Source organism: Capricornis sumatraensis, chromosome X, assembly GCF_032405125.1.
Source record: "Capricornis sumatraensis isolate serow.1 chromosome X, serow.2, whole genome shotgun sequence".
Lineage (NCBI taxonomy): Eukaryota > Metazoa > Chordata > Mammalia > Artiodactyla > Bovidae > Capricornis > Capricornis sumatraensis.
Window position 1 is genome coordinate 3,362,328 of NC_091092.1, and position 8,766 is coordinate 3,371,093.

The following is an 8,766-nucleotide window of genomic DNA, read 5'->3' on the forward strand; positions in this document are numbered from 1 at the left end:
TATTACAAAACAATGAGTATAGTTCCCTGCACTATACAGTAGGTCCTTGTTGGTTATCTATTTTATGTATAGGTTAATCCCAAACTTCTAATTTATCTCTCCCAGCCCTTCCCCCTTGGAATCATTAGTTTGTGTTCTATGTCTGTAGGTCTATTTCTGTTTTGTATGTACATTCATTTATATCGTTTTTTTAGATTCCACATATAAGTGACATCATATGGTATTTGCCTTTCTCTGTCTCACTTATTTCACTTAATATGATAAACTCTAGATCCATTCATGTTGCTACAAATGTCATTATTTCATTCTATTTTAAAAATTTTATTTCAATATAGTTGATTCAAAATGTATTAATTTCAGGTGTACAGCAAAGTGAATCAGTTATACATATACATATATCCAGTCTTTTTTAGATTCTATTCCCATATAGGTCATCACAGGGTATTGAAAGGTTACCTGTACTATACAGTAGGACCTCATTAGTTATCTACTTTATATATGTCAACCCCACTCTCCGAGTTTATCCCTATGCCTCCCCTTTCCCCCTGTTAACCATGTTTGTTTTCTACATCTGTGAGTCTATTTGCCAATTTTCTTATTTTAAAACAAAACTAAACATCTAAATATCTTCCTTTCAAAAGATAATGTAGGGTCCAGTGAAGGAAAGTGAAAATCATCCATACAGCAAAGTTTTGACCAGAATATTAGTCTCCTGATCCTTGGTTTAGTGCACTTTTCACAAATGTCTTATCCATAGTTAAAACAATTTATTATTATTATTGGAAATTCAGTGAGTGAAGGGGGCAGCAAGTATGCACTGTTGGAAGTACTGTGTTTCAGACATTTAACTTCAATATAATCCAAGATTTCATTCAATTCATGCAACATACAGAATAGAGTTCAAGCGCCAATTTAAACTAAAGGAACCAGTTACCTCCCAGAATACTAGAAACAAACCTGAGCAGTTTTACCAGCCTTTCATCAAAGAAACAGTTCACTGAGGCTTCAGGGAAGAATAGAAATTTTGACTCATTTCATAACTTTAGAAATATAACACATGGTTCATTTGGTTGTATCTGCTCACTATTTCTTTACTGTAGCAAATTTACCTTAAGAATGTAAAGGATCTTTTACTGGTCTCAAGCCTAGAAACAAAGACACACACACATGCACATACACAAAGACACATACATATACAAGGAATTTTTATATCAATTGTCTCATCTGATGCTGGTAAGGATTAAGGAGATGTATCTAAATAGCAGGAATACTAGAAAGCTGCTTTTTACTGGATTTTGCTTAGTGGGATAAGTGTATTATAACCAAGATAGGGTGAATGTGAATCTTCACAGCAATAGTATTTGCCTATCAGAAAATTTGGAGAGGAAAAGTAATGGCTATCCCTTAGCATCCGTGCATCAGAGCTTGGGTTGGTTTGTCTGATGCTGAGATGAAATGAGCCATTAATTCACGCAGTAATATCATACAGGAACTTTTGATTAGGGAAAACCAAGTAAGGTTGAGTGATCTAAATAGCAGCCACCTGCAGCCTATGCAGTGTAAGCACATGTCTAATGTAGAAATTCAAGAATCTTTCAAAAAACTAACTTCTCCAAATAACTGGGAAGCTCTACACATTAAAAAAAAAAAGAATAAGAATATGAGAATTTAAGATTATTTTATAAAACCCTCCATTTACATACTCATTGATCCTGCACTCTTGGCTAACGGCATGCACTGCTCAGTCTACCCACTAAGTGACAGCAACCTAAGATGACGAGAAGTGCTTTAGTGACTATGAATAATGACTTATTGAAAAGAGACTGAGTATGAGATTTTATACTAATACCAAGGGCTTCCTTGGTAGCTCAGATGGTAAAGCATCTGCCTGCAATGCAGGAGACCCAGGTTCGATCCCTGGGTTGGGAAGATCCCCTGGAGAAGGAAATGGCAACCCACTCCAGTACTCTTGCCTGGAAAATCCCATGGACAGAGGAGCCTCGTAGGTTACAGTCCCTGGGGTCGTAAATAGTCAGACACAACTGAGCAACTTCATTCACTCACAAGATTTCCTAAATATGATGAGATTTTTTCTCTAGGTCCAAAATAAACACGAAATTAATTGGAAAATTCAAGAATTTAGAGATTGTTTCACCAGTGAAAGAATTATGAAAGCCTAAGTAAAGGTAAAACAGAATCTGTGAAACTGAAATTATAGCAAACTGAGATTTTCAAAAGAAAATGCTCTAGTGCACTTAAGTACACAGAAACAAGGCACTTTCATGTTCAACTTTTAAACAGATGACCATGAAATAAACAATCCAGGACAAGACCCAGCCACACATGGTAAGAAGCTTGTAACTATATGTATGCATGCGAGTTCAGTCATATTTGACTTTGTGACCCTATGGACTGTAGCTCACCAGGCTCCTCTGTTCATGGTATTTTCCAGGCAAGAATAAGTTGCCATTTCCTATTCCAGGGGATCTTCCCTACCCAGGAATAGAACCTGCATCTCTTATCGTCTCCTGCACTGGCAGGTGGATTCTTGACACTTGGGAAGCCCAAGAAGCCTACAAGATGCAGTTAATTATTTTACAGTGAATACTTCATTCTGAGGTTATCATTACATCTTTGTATGCTTCAATAGCATTGTGCAATCACATTCAAAGGAAACTCATTGATATATACTGGCATTGCTGGATAAATTTTCTTGTTGAATTTTTTTGGCAAGATACACAGGTGTGAAGGAGAAAAGAGCAAAACCAAATTTAACAGACTATATAATTGATGCCTATTCATCAAGGCTGTATTTTCACCCATTCTTAGTTAACACAAAGGGATCCATCACTACCTACACACTTAAAATCCGATCACTTTTTATAACTCACACTTGATACTGTGTGGAGGAGCTTTTATCCTTACTCACTCTCAACAATAACGACACACTGTCCTAGATTTTCTTACCAATTATATGACTAAAGAAAAACAGTATTAGAGTTCAGTGTAGAAGACATTTTGGTTAATCAAACTTTTCCATATAGGTCACACAATTACCGTCTGTATGCCCATCTGTCAGTAATGGAACCATCATAACTTATGAGGTCATAGGTATTGTTTTTCTTCTGAAATGGCCAATGATATTCAAAAGTAGCTGTCCGCTATTTGTAACAACATGGTTCATATGGAAAATACATTATTTCAGCACTGGGCTGAAATTTAAGAACCCTTTAGATATTTTAAGACTCATATTAAGGACTGGCAAGGAAATCCTTGGTTAAACTGAACTAAGAAAGGTAAGTAAAGTCAGCCTCTTAAAGAGGACTATTTGGTGCATAATTGTGTATGTAACAATACAGGTATAAGAGTATTCTGGATTCTCAACCTTACTATTAACAAACAACTCAAATATATGAGTTGCTCCATGTATTCTCTGGGCAAATGAAGGTCTAGCACATAGGAGTAATTTTTATTTTTTCTTTAGTTCGTCATCCTCCAACCAATTTCTTTAATAATCAACCCCAGATTTCCATTTTAGTCTATATCTGTATAAAATAAATCATGATATGAAGTTTTAAAAAATAGGTCAGTACAATGCCCCTAAAAACTACTTTTGCATGAATCGATCTCCTGATATTCCTCAATTAGAACAGAGGTTGACGACATGCAGATGATCCAGGGTAGGCTCCAGGAGGGCCATGATTTCCTGGAAATAGCATGCAAAGTTGTGAGTATGTGTATGTATGCATGTGTGCACACATATTTGCAGGTTCTTCAACAATGGATTTATATATTTCATCAAGTTATCCTACAGATACATGAGGCCAAAAATAAGGTAAAGAAGCACTGATGCATAAATAGTTCAGAGATTGAGGCTGAGAACATGGTGTGGTTTCCATGAGGTTGTCATTTAGAACACATACAGTTAACAAGATAGGAGCATATAGTTTCAGAAAAACTGAGTACAAGGCCCTGTTTCACCACTATGTGATATTGGGCAAGTTACTTAGTCTCTTTGAGCCTCATGTTCCTATATTTAATGTAAAAATTTGAATAATTGTACCTATCTTATAAATTGTTCTGAGGATTAAATGAGATATAGTATGTACAGTTCTATGAGCCACACATGTTAAGTGCTGAATAAATAGTTGATATCATTAGGGAAGCTTTAAAACAATATAAATGAAAAAAATTCATATGTCTAAATCTTCATAGTAGACATATTGTCATAAACTCAAATATAAAAATTAAAAACTTCAAATCTTCTCCCTACTTAATCCGGGTTCTCCCTACACCTTTCATAAAATCAGACTTAAATGAAGAATCAGATCTGATATAAGCCATAAAAACAACAATATATTATGGTTTATTCATAAGTTATGCATATATATGGTTTTAACAATTCAAAGAGTTACATCATTTCCTGCTCAATTAATCTTTCCTTCATATTATTTGCCTATTTTTCATTTACATTATTTGACTTTTGCTTTCTATTCTTTTTATTAAGCTCTCCATCTATTAAGGATAGCAATCTGCTAAAATAATTGCAAATATTTTCTCAGTTTTCTTTTGAAATTGTTCATAGTTTTAATTTTACTGTATTTTTGGAGGATATGAGTTTTAATTGTTTACTTAAAAAATACAGTAAAAATTTCATTTAGGACATCTGTAGCTACTCTCTTGCCTAAAGATTTCTTTGAAAACCACTAAACTTCCCTCTGGGTTTCCCTGGTGGCTCAGTGGTAAAAAATCTACCTACAATTCAGGAGCCACCAGAGACTCAGGTTCTATCACTGGGTCAGGAAGATCCCTGGAGGAGGGCATAGTAACCCACTCCAATATCCTTGCCCAGAGAATCCCTTGGACAAAAGAGCCTCGTGGGCTACTGTCCATAGGGTTGCAAAGAATTGGACACAACTGTAGCAAGATAGCTTGCAAACTTCCCTCTAATAGTACCATATTCTATTTCCTGACATTTATTTCAGCATTTCATTTTGAATGAACAAAAGTAAATTTTGTATATGTTGTAAAATAAGGATATATATTTATTTTTATCTGTATGAGTAAGAAATTATGCCAACACCATTATTTAATAAAACCATCATTTCCATACAGAAGAAAAAGACAATATTTGTCAAATATTCAGTTCCAACATATATCGTTGTGGTTTAGTCACTAAGTCATGTTTGACTCTTTTGCAACCCCATGGACTATAGCCTGCCAGACTCCTCTGTCCAAGTGATTTCCCAGTCAAGAATACTGGAGTAGTTTGCCATTCCTTCCTCCACGAGATCTTCCTGAACCAGGGATTAAATCTGCATCTCCTGCTTGGCAGGTGGACTCTTTACTGTTGAGACACCAGGGAAGCCCTCCAACATTTATACTTAGGTTTGTTACTGGATTTCATGATGCCCTCCAGCTACTGTTGCTAAAAATAATTAGAACCTGACAGGGCTTAAAGATATAAATATAGATTTTATTCAAGATTATTGCAATAAGAGAAAAGAAACTTCAGTATAGAACTAAATTCAAATCCAAATACACCAAGGACAAGTGAGGAATTATAGGTAAGGAGTAGGCTGGGGGTGGGGTATTGGGTTGATGATACAAAATTAATAAGAGGATTCAGAAAGGGTAGGGAGAATTCTTGCTATACTGATCTAATAAGATTTGTGGTGAAGGCAGGCCAAGGCGATAAGATAAAACCTGGGGTATGGCAGGAAATGAGAAATTTGATCAGATATCAATGGTAGGGGATTCTCACTAAATTGACTTAACAAGATTCTTTCTAAAACTGGGCAATGCAAGCCCAATGAGGAGGGACACTAAAGTCCAAGTTCAAGGCCTCACTGAGAAGAGGACGAGAGGACCTGACAAAATTTTGGTCAAGGAGAGCATCTAGGTTGTTGTTCAGTCGCTAAGTTGTGTCTGACTCTTTGCGACACCATAGACTGCAACACTCCAGGCTCCCATGTCTTTCACTATCTCCCAGAGTTTGTTCAAATTTATGTCCCCTGAGTAAGTGATGCTATATAACCCTTTTATCCTCTGTCATCCCCTTTCCTTTTGCCTTCAATTGTTCTCAGCATCAGGGTCTTTCCCAATGAGTCAGCTCTTCACATCAAGTGGCCAAAGTATTGAAGCTTCAGCTTCAGCATCAGTTCTTCCAATGAATATTCATGGTTGATTTACTTTATGATTAACTTATTTGATCTCATTGCAGTCCAAGTGTCTCTTAAGAGTGTTCTCCAGCACCACAATTCAAAACCATCAATATGGACATTTGTTGATAAAGTGATGTGTCTGCTTTTTAATATGCTGTCTAGGTTTGTCATAGTGTTTCTTCCAAGGAGCAAGTGTATTTAATTTCATGGCTGCAGTCACAGTCTGCAGTGATTTTGGAACCCAAGAAAATAAAATCTGTCATTGCTTCCTCTTTTCCCCTTCTATTTGATGGGAAATAATGGGACTGTATGCCATGATCTTAGTCTTTGGAATGCTGAGTTTTAAGCCAGCTATTTCACTCTCCTCTTTCACCCTCATCAAAAGGCTCTTTGGTTTCTGCAATTAGAGCAGTATCATGTTCATATCTGAGGTTGCTATTTCTCCCAACAATCTTGATTCCAGCTTGTGATTAATCCTGCTCAGTATTTTGCACGATGTCCTCTGAATACAAGTTAAATAAATAAGATGACAATACATAGCCTTGTAGTATTCCTTCCTCAATTTTGAACTAGTCTGTTGTTCCATGTTTGGTTCTAATTGTTGCTTCTTGATGCACATACACGTTTCTCAGGAGACAGGTAAGGTGGTTTGCTATTTCCATCTCTTCAAGGATTTTCCAGTTTGTTGTGATCCACACAGTCAAAGGTTTTAGTGCAGTCAATGAAGCCAAAATAGATGTTTCTCTGGAATTTCCTTCCTTCTTCTATGATCCAAGGGATGTTGGCAATTTGGTCTTTGGTTTCTCTGTCTTTTCTAAACCCAGCTTATATATCTGGAATTTCTCAGTTACATACTGTTGAAGTCTAGCTTGAAGGATTTTGAGCATAACCTCACTAGCATATGAAATGAACACAATTTTACATAGTTTGAACATTCTTTGGTATTGCCTTTCTTTGGGATTGGAATGAAAACTGACCTTTTCCAGTCCTGTGGCCACTGCTGACTTTTCCAAATTTGCTGGCATATTGAGTGAAGCACTTTCACAGCATCATCTTTTAGAATTTGAAATAGCTCAGCTAGAATTCCATCACCTCCATAAGCTTCATCTGTAGTAATAATTCCTAAGGCCCACTTGACTTCACATTCCAGGATAACTGGCTCTAGGTGAGTGATCACACCATCATGGTTATCTGGGTCATTAAGACCTCTCTTGTAGAGTTCATGTGTGTATTCTTGCCACCTCTCCTTAATCTCTTCTGCTTCTCTTATTTCTTTACCATTTTTGTCCTTTATCACACCCATCCTCGCACAAAATATTCCCTTGATATCTCCAATTTTCTTGAAAACGTCTCTACTCTTTCCTATTCTATTGTTTTCCTCTATTTTTGCATTGTTCATTTAAGACCTTCTTTTCTCTCCTTGCTATTCTCTGGAACTCTGCATTCAGTTGGATATATCTTTCCCTTTTTCTCTTGCCTCTCACTTCTTTTCTCAGCTATTCCTAAGACCTACTGAGACAACCACTTTACCTTCTTTCATTTTTTTTTTTTTTTTGAGATGGTTTTGGTCACTGACTCCTGTACAATGTTATGAACTTTCATTCATAGTTTTTCTGGCACTCTGTCTATCAGATCTAATCCCTTGAATCTATCTCTCACTTCCATTGTATAATTGTAAGGGATTTAATTTAGGCCATACACAAATGGCCTACTGGTTTTCCCTACTTTCTTCAATTTAAGTCTGAATTTTGCAATAAGGAGTTCATGATCTGAGCACAGTCAGCTCCCGGTCTTATTTTTTCTGACTATATAGAGCTCCATTTTCTGCTGCAAAGAATATAATGAATTTGATTTTGGTATTGACCATCTGGTGATGTCCAAGTGTAGAGTTGTCTCTTGTGTTGTTGGGAGATGGTGTTTGCTATAACCAGTGCATTCTCTTGACAAAACTCTGTTAGCCTTTGACCTGCATCATTTTGTACTCCAAGGCCAACTTGCCTATTATTCCAGGTATCTCTTGTCTTCCTAGTTTTGTATTCCAATCCCCTCTGATGAAAGGACATTATTTTGGTGTTAGTTCTAGAAGGTCTTGTAGGTCTTCTTAGAACCATTCAACTTCAGCTTCTTCAGCATTACTGGTCAGGGCATAGACGTGGATTACTGTGATATTGAATGGTTTGCCTTGGAAATGAACCAAGATCAATCTGTCGTTTCTGAGGCTGCACCCAAGTACTGGATTTCAGACTCTTTTGTTGACTATGAGGGCCACTCCATTTCTTCTAGGGGATTCTTGCCCATAGTAGTAGATATAATGGTCATCTGAATTATATTTGCCCATTCCAGTCCATTTTAGTTCAGATTTCTAAAATGTCAGTGTTCACTCTTGTGAACATTGCTTGACTACAGCCAATCTACCTTGATTCATGGACCTAACATTCCCAGTTCCTATGCAAAATTGTTCTTAGAGCATCAAAATTTACTTTCACCACCAGACACATCCACAATTGAGTGGCATTTTCACTTTGGCCCAGCCAGTTCACTCTTTCTGAAGCTATTATCAATTGCCCTCTCTTCCCCAGTAGTGTGTCAGACACCTTCCGAG

At 36.7% G+C, this 8,766-nt stretch overlaps 1 non-coding gene across 1 annotated transcript; it reads left to right on the forward strand.

Moving 5' to 3' along the window:
* The first annotated feature begins 1,857 nt into the window (after positions 1-1,857).
* TRNAC-GCA (transfer RNA cysteine (anticodon GCA)) lies at positions 1,858-1,929 on the forward strand. The gene has a single exon. It is a non-coding gene; the product is annotated as a tRNA-Cys (tRNA).
* The last annotated feature ends 6,837 nt before the right edge of the window (positions 1,930-8,766 follow it).